This window comes from Callithrix jacchus, chromosome 9 (genome assembly GCF_049354715.1).
Source record: "Callithrix jacchus isolate 240 chromosome 9, calJac240_pri, whole genome shotgun sequence".
Lineage (NCBI taxonomy): Eukaryota > Metazoa > Chordata > Mammalia > Primates > Cebidae > Callithrix > Callithrix jacchus.
The window spans coordinates 44,045,756-44,061,433 of record NC_133510.1 but is presented as its reverse complement, the minus strand read 5'-3'; the positions used below and the strand labels follow the sequence as shown (position 1 = coordinate 44,061,433).

Here is a 15,678-nt window from a genome sequence, read left to right as displayed (position 1 = left end):
GTTATTACCCACCTTCTGAAGTCTACTTCTGTCAATTTGTCAAATTCATTCTCCATCCTGTTTTGTTCCCTTGCTGGCAAGAAGTTGTGATTCTTTGGAGGAGAAGCATCATTCTGGTTTTTGGAATTTGCAGCATTTTTGCGCTGGTTTTTCCTCATCTTCATGGATTTATCTGCCTTTAGTCTTTGATGTTGGTGACCTTTGTATGGAGTTTTTGTTGATATTGATACTATTACTGTTTGTTAGTTTTCCTTCCAACAGTCAGGCCCTCCTCCTGCAGGTCTGCTGAAGTTTGCTAGGGGTCCACTTCAGACCCTGTTTGCCTGAGTACCACCAGTGGAAGCTGCACAACAGCAAAAATTCCTTCCTGTTCCTTCCTCTACAAACTTTGTCTCAGAGCCGCATCTGCCAGATGCCAGCTGGAGCTCTCCTGTATGAGGTGTCTGTTGATGCCTGCTGGGAGGTGTCTCCCAGTCAGGAGGCACAGGGGTCAGGGACCCACTTGAGGAGGCAGTCTTTTCCTTAGCAGAGCTTGAGCACTGTGCTAGAGATCCACTGCTCTCTTCAGAACTAGTAGGCAGGAACATTTAAGTCTGTTGAAGCCGTGCCCACAGCTGCCCTTTCCCTCAGGTGCTCTGTCCCAGGGAGATGAAAGTGTGTTCTATAAGCCCCTGATTGGGGCTGCTGCCTTTCTTTCACAGATGCCCTGCCCAGAGAGGAGGAATCTAGAGAGGCAATCTGGCTACAGTGGCTTTGCTGAGCTGCAGTGTGCTCCACCCAGTTCAGACTTCCTGGTGGTTTTATTTATACTGTTAGGGGAAAACCACCTACTCAAGCCTTGGTAATGGCTGATACCCCTTCCCCCACCAAGCTCAAGCATCCCAGGTAAACTTCAAATGCTGTGCTGACAGCAAGAATTTTAAGCCAGTGAATCTTAGTTTGCTGGGCTCAGTCAGGGCGGGATCCACTGATGTAGACCACTTGGCTCCCTGGTTTCAGCCCCCTTTCCAGGAGAGTGAATGGCTATGTCTCATTGGCATTCCAGGTGTTCCTGGGGTATGAAAAAAACTCCTGCAGCTAGCTTGGTGTCTGTCCAAACAGCCTCCCAGTTTTGTGCTTGAATCCCAGAGTCCTGATGATATAGGCACCCGAGGGAATCTCTTGTTCTGTCAGTTGTGAAGACAGTGGGAAAAGCATAGTGTCTGTGCCAGAAGGCATCTTTCCTCACTGCACAGTCCCTCACAGCTTCTCTTGGGTAGAGGAGGGAGTTCCCTGACCCTTTGTGCTTCCTAGGTGAGGCAACACCCTACCCTGCTTCTGCTTGCCTTTTGTGGGCTGCACCCACTGTCTAACCAATCTCAATGAGATGAAATAGGTACCTCAGTTGTAAATGCAGAAATCACCCCCCTTCTGCGTTGATCTCACTAGGAGGTGTAGACCAGAGCTGTTCCTCCTTGGCCATCTTGCCAGCCACCTCCACCATGGCTATTGTTAATAATGTTGCTGTGAAAGTTGATTATGAAAATTATTTAATAGGTCACTTTTGTCATACTCAGCTAAAACAGAGTCAAGAGGCTGGGGGAAAGGTACTCAGGGCACATAACATTGCTCCAAGAATGTAATTCTCTGAAAACCTGGCTGCTGAAACTGCCTGCTGTAACTTGAAACCAGTTTTACCTAATGCTTTCTCAAACAACCTGCTGCGACTCTTAGTTTTACCCACCACCATCACTCACCAGTCAGAGCTCACCTGCTCTTCAGAACCTTACTAGTGCCAGTGAACGTTCTTTCAAAACAATTAAGTAGGGGCCAGCTGCAGTGGTTCAGCCTGTAATCCCAGCACTTTTGGAGGCCAAAGCTGGTGGATTGCTTGAGCTCAGGAGTTGGAGACCAGCCTGGGAAATGTGGCAAAACCCCATCTCTGCAAAAAAAAAATATGAAAATTAGCCAGGTGTGGTGGTATATACCTGTAATCCCAGCTACTTGTCAGGCTGTGGTGGAAAGATCGCCTGAGCCTGGGGAGGTCAAGGCTGCAGTGAGCCATGATGACACCACTATACCCAGCCTGGGTGACAGAGTCAGATCCCATCTCAGAAGACAAACAAACAGAAAAACCAATAAGTAACATTTCTTGTTTTTATAAAACCTCCAAACTTCTTTTTGTTCCTCAGACATACTCAAGGAAGACCACCCAATCTATGTGTGTGTCCTGAACTACAATTCTTACTTCCCAAAGAAAATGTTTTTAATTATTGATTTATCTCTATATTTTACTTTACTTCAGCACTTCAGTGAACATGGAAGTGTAGACATCTTTTCTGCACACTGATTTCATTTCCTTTGGATACAGACCTAGAGGAGGACTTGCTGGACCATATGGTTTTCAGTTTTCAAGGAACCTCCATATTGTTTTCATGAATGGCTGTACTAATTTACAATTCCACCAACAGAGTACAAAGGTGCCCTTTTCACCACACCCTTCCCGACACAGTATCTTTTCATGTGCCTCTTTGTGATTTTTACAAAATGACTGCACATGTATAGTATTCTATCACATAGTGCTACCACAATTGCTTCAATCACTCTTGCACTTTTGTTATTCTAAAGCAATGCTACAATTAACATACATCTATTTAAGAAGTAGCAGAAAATTATATCATAGTGGTTGAAAGCATGGGCTCTGGAGTCAAGCTGATAGATGAAAATATATACCTGATAGTTATAGAATTTTTATGTTTCTTAACGTCTCTAAGCCTCAGTCTTATTGTATAAAAGTGTAATATGAATAGGTAATAATAATAGGTTATGTATCAAAGGATTGCTATAAACATTCTAAATTAATTTATACAAAGCACTTAGAATAGGACCACATGTATAACAATCTTTCAATAAAATTTCATCATTATTGTTGTCTATTTCATTAGAATTGATTTTTAGGAGTAGAATTGCTTGGTCAAAAGGTGTGTTTTGTTTTATTTTGTTTTGTTTTGTTTTGAAACAGAGTCTTGCTCTGTTACCCAGGCTGGAGTGCAGTGGTGCAATCTTGGCTCACTGCAACCTCCACCTCCCAGGTTCAAGCAATTCTCCGGCTTCAACCTTCTGAGTAGCTAGAATTACAGGTGTGCACTACCATGCCAGACTAACTTTTGTATTTTTAGTAGAGATGGAGTTTCACAATGTTGGCCAGGCTGGTCTCATGACCTACCTCAGGTGATCTGCCTACCCTAGCCTCCCAAAATGCTGGGATTACAGGCAAGAGCCACTGTGCCCAGCCAAAGTTGTGTATTTTTGAAGTGCTGATACAAGTTGCTAAATTTAGACTTGGTATTAATATTCAAAAGTTAATATTTGTACTATCATTACAATCAATAATGTTTCTGTGGATGGAAATATGTGAGTTGTTTTTAATACAATAGGCTAAATATAAATATTCTTAAAAATCTTATTTTTGGATTTGGAAATAATGTCAGGAGTCATCTATTCAATCCTGTATCAGTGAGGATAAGCTGGTATATACTGTAGTAGCAAACAAACTCATAAGCTCAGTAATTTAAAGCAACAATAGTTATTTCTCACTCATGCTACATGTTCATTGTAGTGAAGTGGTGGAAGAGTGGGTGTATGCTCCTCGTAAGTCATAGACTGGTTAACAGGAACACCATCTAGATAGATGCTTCCACATTACTGAGGCAGTAAAATGGGAAAATGGCAGTAAATCCATTGACTTTCAAGGCTTCTGCCTGAATGGGACATATGTTAGTTCTGCTCATATTTCATTTGTCAAATAAGATATTGCCCAACACCTAACTTCAACAGGATTGGAGAATTATAATCCTACTCTGTGTTCAGGTGATAAGAATTGATGGATTTGTGAACAGCCTTAATGACTACCACAAAATCACTTGGTTTTTGGTTTATTTTCACTTTTTAAATTTAGATGCTATGTATTTTTTGAAACAGGTAATGTATTTATGTGGTTCAAAATTCAAAAGTCACAAAATGTTAGAGTGAAAAGCCTGTTGTTCTAGCTTCTTCCTTCCCTGAAGCCAACCAGTGTTAACAATTTTCTTGTGCTTCTTCTAGAGATATTCTGTACCTATACTATATTGGCAAAAGCTCTCTATCTCTTTGTGTATGTGTGTGTGTGTGTGTGTGTGTGTGTATGTGTGTGTGTGTGCTGACTCTCCTTTGTTTGCCCTCAGATTTAGACCCTTATGGATCTTTTCTACGCCCTAGGGATTTAACATTTATAAATGGATCTCTCAAGTTCCCTTGCCCTCTCACTTATAGTTAAATTTGGCCAATGGGAGACATCAATAGGAGATTGAAGAGCAGGAGAGGAGAATTTTTGGGCTATTCTCTCTGCTTTAGAGCTACAATTGGGGCACTGACTAAGTCTCTTTAAGAACAGCTCTTGCTGGTTAGCCCTTCCTCTGGATTTTTTCCTCCAATTCTCTCTGCTTTAGAGCTACAATTGGGACACTAAGTCTCTCTTTAAACACAGCTCTTGCTAGATAGCCCTTCCTCTGTGTTTTCATCTCTCACAGGTTTCTGATAACACTGTTCCTCCTCTTGCCCCATAGGCCATATGAATAATGGCTCCCTGCCATTGCTAGTTAGTCCCTGGGAGACTCAGCCTCTCTTTCTCTCTTATTAAAACCGCTTGATGGAGATATAATTCACATGTCATACAACTTACCCACTTAAAGTGTACAATTTAATATCTGAATATCTTCTCATATATTAACAGATGTGTCAGCCTCTCTTTGTGTTTCCTTAACCTTGTTTACTCCTTTATAAATAGTCCCCTCATTGAATTTTCCTTCTGTTTCTTAAGGAAACTGAAAGCATTCAGTATGTTTTCTGTTTTCTGCTGGGACCCTGTTCCAAGAGGACAGCAACCATTCTGCATTGTAGATGCTAAATGAATATTTGTTTCTTTAATAAATAAATGCAGAATTTGTTCATTTGAATTTAAATTAATTATACACACAGTGGTATGCTGGCTCTGGCTCATACCAACTTGGGAGAGCCAATTATTTATAAGAATTTCATCAACTGCTAATTAAACACAGCCATTATTTAAAAATAAATTAACTTACTTTATTACTTTAATAAGTTAAATAAGTTATACAAAGCTAATAACCACTAAAAATTAATCTTTTCCAAATTATTTCACTACATTTCACTATTTGTGCTCTTGATATTATTTGCATCTGTCGTATATATATGGTGGAAATACTATATAATGATGTACATAGAGGTATGTGTGTCTCTCCAGAATACAAGGAAACTCTGTATTCCATGCTGACACATTGGTATCTTGAAAATGGCCATTTTGGGAGTATTTCTGCCACAGAAATCAGCAAATGATTCAAATCAGAACTTAATTCTTTGTTTTGTTGATTATCTAGACTTATGAAAATGATAAAAATATTAATAATACAAATTAAACTTCAAAGTTTATCATTGTGTATAATAGAACAAAAAAATTGAGGAGATATTCTTCCAGTGTTTTAAATTCATATCTGATTCAGCAAAGAGGTCGTGCATATCACTGATGTGCCAGTGAAGCTCCAAAATATGTCTACCTGTTCCCTTTCATCTCTTTTCTCCACTAACATTTATGAAACTACACTTGTGGGGCTGCTTGTTGAATATATACCAGCACAGCACTGTATATAAACACCCATACACATCCACCCACACACAGCCCCCAACAGAGTTTAGATACTATTTTGTATTACCCATAGAGCTTTCTTGATCTTTTTTAGGTTTGCATTTAGGTACCTTATTGATGGATATTTAGACTGCAGTCTTTTCCTGTTACAAAATAATGCAACAGTGAATCAGTTGTGAATCATCTGTAAATGCATTTGCGATGTCAATAGCTATTGCTAAATTGCTATCTATGAAGTTTTACCAACTAATTGATACGCCTACAAGTAATATATGATATCTGTTTTCCCACACCCTCAGCAACATAGTGTGTGTCAAGTGTTTTGCATTTTGCCACACCATCATTATTAATGATTGTTAATAATCCATCCACAATTTTTAATGCAATTTGCTAATAAAAGGCATTGATTTTTGCATTTAATAGTTATTGCAATTCTCTTTTAAACAATAGCATCTACGTAATTTGAGGGACAGTAACATTCTTTCTTGGAGACACAATGTAGGAAGCCACCTTTCTCAGGAGCACACTGATTATGCCACAATAATAACTGGCAACTGTAAAGAAATATTTACAAGTAGCCTATCTTGGCAGTAGAAAGGCACAGCACTATTTTCAAGACTTCTGCTAAGAATAGGATAGGCTAATAAATAATTAATCTTTTGGCTCATTGTCTTCAAAAGCAATATGGAGGCATTTTTCTGGTAACACTGGAAAAAAGAGAAGGATACATGTCAGCTTACAAAAGAAAATGTCTGTGTAAATACAATAATTGCATGGCAATGCTTGACAATTCTGTACTTGAGCCCCCTAGGCTCCATGTTATAGAGCTCCCCTGGGAAGGCAGAGGGGAGATCCAGAAAAAGGAGACTTGTTTCTGCTAAGATGAAGCCAGACACTCTGCGAAGGACCTACAGAACTTTGAGCACAGCTTCCACGTAGCCATATGAGCTATCAACCAAGGTTTGAGCAGAAAACTGTGAATTCATATAATTTGACTTGCTTTGCATTTCTCCCTTTCTCTTTTCCTTTTACACTTCAAAAAGAGATAAAAGTCTTCTGTACATATAACCGACAAAGCCTCAGTCCTTAAGGATTTAAGGATCTTAAGACTGGGTTGGAAAAAATGCATAAGTAAAGAGTAAGACCTGCCTGGCCACATTTCCTTCGCCACATTGCTTATGATTGTCAGGCCATGACTCATCGCTCACAGCTTAGTAGCTCTGTGATACTAAGGAGTTACTTGACCTTCAGTTGCCTCGTGTATAAAATGGGGATAATAATAGTTCCAACCTCATAGGATTATTGTGGGGAAATGAGATAATCCATGTAAGGTATTGAACCAGTGCTTAACATTACATGCTATTGCTCAATGTATTCTATCAATTATTTTAATAGAAATGTACATTATAAGTTGTATGTGCCCTTATTAAGCAGTAGAGATTTCATCATTCACAACAGATATTTTTTCTGTTGCCTTTATGATGTCCTGAGTTTAAAAAAAAACCCACTAGATATTCCTATATAGAGATCATTGGTGAAATAGATCTTGGCTGAATAGGGTGGCTGAAAGTAGAAAATCAGTGCACTTCACAACCACTAGAATAAGGCTTTTTTCTTTCTGGCTTAGTTACATGATACAATTGAGTCTATCCAGGCTTAGTTTTAAGTAACCATTTATTTTGCTGAACAAAATTAGAGCTTGTGTACATTTATTATAACATGTATCCAGGCCCTATTTAATCTCCTAGGAGAAGAAATGTGCTAGATAATACCCTGGTGTCATAGAAAAGCTTGTCCAACTTAATTAAATAGACCCTTTCTTCCCGTACGGTAGGTTAGACATTCTGATTCTTTCTGATGATTCTGCATTGAAATTTAGCTGACCAGGGAGTTGGTTATACATAGCATGGAACACCTTTATTTTGTCCACAGTTTAATTATGTACAGAGAGTGGAAAAGAGCTTTGGTATGAAGGCCTAAATACGGCTAAGATACAATGAACTGATGACAGAGATTCTCTCTCTCTGTCTCTCTCTCTCTCTCTCAATCTCCCTTTCGTGTTTTAAGTAGCAACGCAACTGCACCTGATTAGAAGACTGATCTTTGAAAAATAGGTTCAATTCAAATCAAGAAACATTTCTCGAGGACACAGTTAGCTGCAAAGTACTGTGCTGAGTAGTATGAATAATAATAAGACACAGAAGGTAATGACATTTCTCTCAAGAAGTCCCTATTGAAGGGAACAAACAAGTCCAGAACAGACAGTAATGAAACATGGGAAGTGCTACACTAGTCGTACAGAAAAAAATGATATGGGAAATATGATAAAGGCACTAATTCCACTAGGGGAGCAGGGAGGAAGGTGCTAAGGAAGATTGCAGAAGTGACATTTGAATTCGATCTTGGAGGATTCCCAAGATTTTTGAAGAAGGCAGAATGGAGAGAGATAAAGAAACAGCATGAGCAGGGGCAGAGAACCTCAGTAGTCAGGATAAAGCTCAAAAGATTTGCTACAATTCAGTTATAAGCATTTAATGGTCTTCTAAGATTGCCTGGGCTTTATTGTGAAAATAATGGAGAAAATTGAAGGTTCTTAATTGCGGCAGATTTAATGACCTGAACAGGTTGAGTATGGGGTAAGGTGCATAAGAGTGGGGACACATGGTGATATGCTGGCAGGGAGAGTGTGGGAACAGGGAAAAGGGCTTGAATCGTAGCTCTGGAGAACATCTCATGGTGGCTTGTGGAAGAGAAACATATGAAGGAGGCTCCCGAGAACTGACTTTTGAAATTAAGGGAATCCTGACACAAGCATAGGAAAGCAAAGAAAGAGAGGGACAAGGAAAAGGAATCCATCAACAGTGTCAACCACCATATACAGATCCAGAGAAAAACAAAAAAGAAAGCTATTGGGTTGAGCAACTAGATCATTTTTAGTGGCTCCTTTGAGACCACTTTGAATAGAATCAGCAGGGTAGAAACAAAATACCATGTCAGACAAGGAAAAATAATAAAATACACAGAAAATTTAAAGATAGGCGGGAGCTGATATTGCATCTCTCAAGGAGGGCAGTATTTAAAAGCAACCAATGGAAATTATGATGAATAGGAACTAAAAAGGTCTAATCCCCAAAACCAGACAGACGGGAAACATTTGCAGAATGATGTCATCCTGCCTCCTTGGGTGATATCACTTTGTTCCTCAGATGTTTAACCCAGCCTGCATGAGTCAACATCTAAATTTGGGCATAAGGAGAACTACCTTTTGTGCTATGTGCCAGTTCAGAAGTCTGTTTTTGCTAGTCTGGATTAGCTCTGCCAAATTATTTTAGGCTTATGACTGCATCAACAGCCCATGGAAATTAATCTGTTTAATATCACATAGCTCTAATTCCAGCACACTTACTTTTATGCAATGTAATCTTACTTGGGTTTTTCCTCTTTCCATTTGGAAGACACAAGGTTTGTATTTACAAGTACATTCACAGCAGATTTTGAAAGGCAAAAGTGGAAATGTCAGATGCAACCATATATAGAATCCAAGAGCATATATAGATTACGGAGCATGACTAGAATAATAGTAATAACTTCTGCAAATTAGGTGCCTAGTGTTTGCCAGACAATTTTCATTGACTATCTTTGGTGCTATAGCGCTAAAATGTAGCTATGATTTCCAGCCAGAAAAGATTAAGTAATTTGATCACATTCACTCAGACAGCAAGTGGAAGAGTAGGGACTCAAAGCTAGACCTGACCCCAAAGCCCATGGTCTTTCACTACTCTGTGCTGTCTTCAAAATATCATGGCACTCATTAATGCAAAAGATGGCTGGGTGCAGTGGCTCACAACCATAACCCAATACTTTGGGAGGCCAATGTGGGCAGAGCACTTGAGATCAGGAGTTCAAAATCAGCCTAGCCAGCGTGGTGAAACCCTGTCTCTACTAAAAATACAAAAAAAGTTAGCCAGACATGGTGGCACACAATTGTTATCCCAGCTACTCAGGAGGCTAAGGCAGGAGAATCGCTTGAACTTGGGAGGTGGAAGTTGCAGTGAGCTGACATCTCACCACTGCACTCCAGCTTGGGAGACAGAGCGAGACCCTGTCAAAAAAAAAAAAAAAAGAGAATCAAGTCATATTAGTTATGTGATATGTTATATCACATGTGATATGTGATATGTGATGACCTTGACACTCAGTGCTAAAAGCTCTTTTTAGATGTAAATTACTCATCTTTCATTTGGAAGTAAATATTTCAAAATGGATGTGGTTGACCAGACTCAATAGTAAATGACTCTGTATTTCTAATGGGATATCAGAGGAAAAGGTAAAAAAGGAAAGAAGATAGGAGCCTTATACAACGGAAAAAATGTCTGAAGGAAAATTCAAAATTTAAGAACAGCTGGAGATGGGTTTGTATAAGATCAAAATTTTCTGGAATTTTGAACTATAGTGATTCTGTCTAAGAAAAAATCAGTTCACAGCAAAAGAATCTCCCTACAATTATTTCCCATTCCCACAAGCATTGAAAAATGTTTTTTGCATATTACACAGAGAAGTACTACTTGTTTTTCTCAACCCCTCCTTGTTAGAACAGGCTGTGATGGGAAGGGTGGCTTAGCTTTGGAGACTCCCTGCTTAGAGATCCTTCCCTTGGCACGGAATCTACAGTAGTCTCCCAGAAAATCTCTAGCACATCACTGGGTTATATTTTCTTCATAGCAGTACCTGAAATTATTTTGTTTACTCATTTTTTCATTGACTGAATTACCCCCTCTAAATTTAAGCTCCATGAGAACAGACTATCTCTTTGAATCACACTCAAACCTGAAGCATTCAGAACGGTACCTAAGACAATGCTTCAAAAAGAATTTACTGACTCTGAATGAACCAATCAGTTAATATTGCAAAGGGCACAGTCATGTGAATCCCCAACTTAAAGTGGAGATCTTCACCAAAGAAATAATATCTCTCCTAGAAGGAAGAAACAGTTATGAGGGTGGGGAGTGTTTGTTTATGTTAATGGGCTATAGAAGGAAAACTCAGAAAGATGGTGTGGTAAAACGAAATATCATTCCCAGTTCTTTTTTTGTTTTGTTTTGTTTTTTGGAGACAGGTGCCCTCCAGGCTGGAATGTAGAATGCAGTTGGCGCCATTACGGCTCACAGCTTCAACTTCCCCAGGCTCAGGTGATCCTCCCAACTCAGCCTTCTGAGTAATGGGGACCACAGGCATGGAACACTATGTCTGGCTAATTTTTATATTTTTTTGTAGAAATGGGGTTTTGCCATCTTACCCAGGCTGGTCTTAAACTCCTGGTTCAAGACAGGGGGCCTCCCAAAGTGCTAGGATTACAGGTGTGAGCCACCATGCTCCACCAGTTCCCAGTTCTTGGCATAGCTTCCAAAATTCCGGGAATTTCCTGAGCAATAGGGGTGATTAAAGCATTTTCGTTATTCATTACAAGTCCCTTTCAACCATATCTAAATTTGTGCTGATATAGTGGTTCCTGGTGAGCCCCTAGATGGCTTCAAGATAGGGGCTGGTTGCCAGAGGAGCCAATCATGTGATAAGAAAGCTGGAATTTTCAGCATCCCCACTATCCCCAATCTCCAGTGAGGGGAAAGGGGCTGTATATGGAGTTCAGTCACTAATCACCAATGATTTAATCAATCATGCCCATGTAATGAAGCCTCTATAAAAAACAAAACCTAAACAATTAGGCTTGGAGAGCTTCTGGGTTGGTGAACACATCGAAGTGCTGGGAGGAGGGTGGGGACCCAAAGAGGGCTTAGAAACTCCTCCCCCATCCCCCTACCATACATTGCCCTATACATCTCTTCCCTTTGGTTGTTCCTAAATTCTCTGTTCTAAGAAACTGGAAATAGTAAGTAGATGACTGCCTTGAGTTCTGTGAACCTGAGGAGAGGGTTGTAGGAATCCCCCTATTTTATAACCAGTTGCTGAGGAGTATGGGTGGTCCAAACTGGCAGTTGGTATCTGAAGTGGGAGCAGTCTTTTGGGACCAAGCCCTTAACCTCTGGGGTCTGCAGTCACTCTAGGTAGACAGTGTCTGAATTGAATTGAATTGTAGAACATCTAGTTTGTGTTTGAAGAGTTAGAGAATGGAGTGATGTGAGTGAAAACCCCATGTTTGGTGTCAGAAGTGTTGTGAATAAAAACAACTCAGAGATGGCTTTCTACAAACCATGAATAGAGGTGATTTGGAAGAATCTCCTTCCTCCTAGGAGAGAGTAGTCCTACAGACATTTGTCCAAATTTAGCTATCTTGGATTTAAGGCAAAAGCATGCTTAGTTCGAAGTATTATTTTTGCTAAAATAGCAGGTATGTGAACATTGTGTAATGATGTGCTAAATATATGCAAATAATTAAAATGAATTATTCATATTCAGACCTCATGTGATGTTGAGTGTATTATTGTCCAGTATTTTCTTTGGTCGAGGGGGCAGAACTTTAAAAACAATTTTGGACCAGAGGAATGTTTTATGCTACTAAGGCCTTGCAGTATGGAATATCCTCTCTTAGAGCTCTATATCTTGGAATGATTCCAAAAAACAGAAATAATATGGTTGGCACCCCTTGCTTTGGCATGGCTGAATACATTAGGCAGATAATCTTTTTTTTTTTTAAGAGTCAGGGTCTTGCTCTGTTGCATAGGCTGAAGTACAGTGGCTCTATCATAGCTCACTACAGTCTTGAACTCCTGGCCTCAAGCAATTTTCCTGCCTCAGCCTCCCAAATAGCTGGGACTATAGGCACACACCACCATGCCCAGCTATTTTTTAAAAATTTTTGTAGAGACAAAGTTTTGCTATGTGGCTCAGGCTGGTCTCAAACTTCTGGCTTGGTCTCTCAAAGTGCTGGGATTACAGGTGTGAGGCACTGCACCTGGCTAGATTATCTTTTATTGAAAAGTCCATTTATTGAGTTAGAAAACACAGTCAACCTCCACCTGACCTGAATCAGATAGAGTAGTAAGAAGCACATGGCCTCTCACAAGCCTTTATACTTCTCCCTAATAAATACCTGCTTATTGCACCAAATGGCAACCTGGTATGTTTTTGGACAAGTCTTTGAAAAAAGTATATCTTCCTAGTTAAAAATGGTTATTATGCTGCTGAAAACTGGGAAACTACATACATAAAATATGTGTATATATGTGTATTTTCCCATAGCATTTTCTAATGAGAAATCATCTTAACTAATCACCCAGGCAAATTATCAAAAATTGAAAAAGGGAATATTGAAGTATGAAGAAGCTAAGTGAAAGAAAGCAATATGATGAACAAAGGAGGAAAAGTCATAAAGACCTCTGATTTTAGCCAACAGAAATACACCACTTGTGTATTCCTCCTTGGAGGAGGGAGGATCCACTTTGAAGACGGTTCATTCATATGCCTGGCAAGCTGGCAGGAATACTGGCCAGTGCCGACTACAGCTGTTTGCCAAAGGGATTGATCATCCTCGACATGGCTCCTCCATAGCTGCTTGGGTCTCTTCATAGCTTGGCAGCTGAGTTCCAAGAAGGAAGAATTAGAAATTTCTAGTCCTCCTAAAAGCTAGGCCCAGAATTATCACAGAATCATTTATTCTGTTTTCTATCGGTCAAATCAGCCTCAGGCCTAACTAGATTCAAGAAGGAAAAGAAATAGATTCCAACTCAGAGATGGGCTTGGATGACTTAGAGAGTGACAAGGAATTTGCAATTATTTTTCATTTATAATTCATTTGTTTATTAGTCAATCCTCAGGAGTTTTAAATGTATGTATGTAGATGTGTATATGTTTTCTTTTTACAAAATTCAAATCATACTGAAAAAATACAACATGAATTTTTATTATATCACAAACATTCTCCCATGTCATTAAATATTCTTGAAAAATCTATTTTACTGGCTGTATTATATGGATTTACCATAATTTATTAATGATTAAAATTGTCTGGAAATAAAATACCTTTTAAAATACAGTATGTTGCTAATAGTTCTATATCCATGTGGTTCTATTATGAGCAATTTGGATTTTTTTTATTGTACACTTTCCTGCATTCCTATATTTTCTTTTTTTAATTCAGTCTCCGTGAAGACTGTCAAAAATTGCCATTGCTGACTATATTGCAAGTTGTCACAGCAGGGTATTGGGAAAAATTTTCAATTAGCAATAATCACGCCTCAGATAGACCTCATTGGCTATGATACTGCCACTGCCCAAAGCTTGCATTTCTATATTTTCTACAATGGCATACACTGTAATTTTTTTTATCCCTTCAGGTGCTACGGTGTTCCTGTCAGTCTGTGTTGTTCCAGAACCATCTCTGTTCGAAGCCAAGGTGTACAAGAAGCCCTTTCCTTAACTCTGCTAAGCTTTGTCATGCAATCTCATGGTGTCCCCATAAGACATCTGAATTGAGCCTTGAAACCTAAGTAGGAGTTCATCAGGTGAGGGATAAATACATTTTGCTAGTCTACCTCTCTCCCAGATGGACTTCCTTTTCATAGCTTTATGAAATCAGTTATACCAGTTGATGCTAGGGTTGCCTGCCTGCACCTTTAATCTTGGCTGGGGCTGGAAACTCCTTGCTATTGTAGCAGCAGCCTCACATCACTGCCTCTGTCAACCAACCACAGCTGGAATAGGAGTATGAACTGGACTCTGTAAAGGAAATTCTTGTGTGACTGCCACTATGAGAACCTTGGCATTTGAGGTAGACCTTGTGGCACTGCAGGCCATGGGCTCCTGCACTGTATTTATAATCAGAAAAAAAAGTTAATAATAGAAGTGGCATTGTATCTGATTCATAAATCTTGCTCACTATAGGCCCCAAACCATTAAGTTCCGACTCAAAAACCAAAAGTATTTTTAACTAAGGGCTTCAGAGCTCTGAAATGCTAGAATGTCTTTCTGTGAATAATGCTTTCCTTAGGAGCAAACCAAGAAATACTCCAGTGTGTTGGCAAGTACTCTTTCCAGGGGCCAACATTAGGAATTCAGACTGTCCTATTTAAAAATGATAGAGTATTGATATTTCAATTTCTTACACAATGGCTGATTAAAACTAATTAGTATAGCATATGTTTGCAGTTTTACCCCAGAGGCCATGATAAATCAGGTACAGTGGTAACTACTTCTTGCTGATGTCGACATTTCGCACTGCTGTGGGTGGAGTGCTCAGTATTTGTGATAAATGGCACAAATTTCCTTAGACAAAAGCCACTCCCTACATCTGATTATTCCCTTTAATCCTATAAGTTTGGGTAGAAACTTTTTTCAGGGCTATTTTTAGGACTTACTTATAAATCTAGAATGAGAAAATGTTTGTCTCATTTCTGAGATTTGTATGTATAGGGGTGGATATGCATATGTGTTTCCTACTTCTGAATCACACTGTCCAGGAAAAAACAAGGGACAAACCTTAAGGGGGCCCCATTATGTGTAAAACACTGTGCTGTGTGCTGAGCCAAGGTGCCACGTCTTGACCACTAAAGCACCTGGGTCCCCATCTCACCAAGTGAATGTGTGTCAGTCCTGCACCTTGAAGAAAGCTGTTAAGACCAGCAGAGGTTCCTTCAACTCAACAATCCTTTAAATAGTGGTCCTGACCTTTCCAGAAGCCCAGTCTTCTCTGAGATGTGTTAGAAATTACAGCCATCCTCAGCTCCACAGTTTGAGGCTACTTCTTAGCCTTTTCTCAGACCATCCTATTCTTGAATATGTCCAGGAGCTTTCACCACTGCACTACTTCTAGCTCTCCCTGACATCCTCATCCAGTAGCTGCCATGCCTACCACCCCACTCCATTCATATTATTAATAGTTTCTTATTGATGCTGTAAGAAATTCTCACAAACTTGGCAACTTGAAGTCGCAGAAATTTATTCTTTTGTAATTCCAAAAGCCAGAAGTCTAAAATTGGTTTCACTGGGTGAAGTCAAGGCGTTGGCAGAGTGCTTCCTTATGGAGACTTTAGGGGAATATGTTT

The 15,678-nt window shown here is 39.5% G+C and overlaps 1 non-coding gene across 1 annotated transcript; it reads right to left on the bottom strand.

The window, feature by feature from the left end:
- Nucleotides 1-13,775: 13,775 nt before the first annotated feature.
- LOC118144527 (U4 spliceosomal RNA) lies at nucleotides 13,776-13,916 on the bottom strand. Its single transcript, XR_004729301.1, has one exon. It is a non-coding gene; the product is annotated as a U4 spliceosomal RNA (small nuclear RNA).
- Between the last annotated feature and the right edge of the window lie 1,762 nt (nucleotides 13,917-15,678).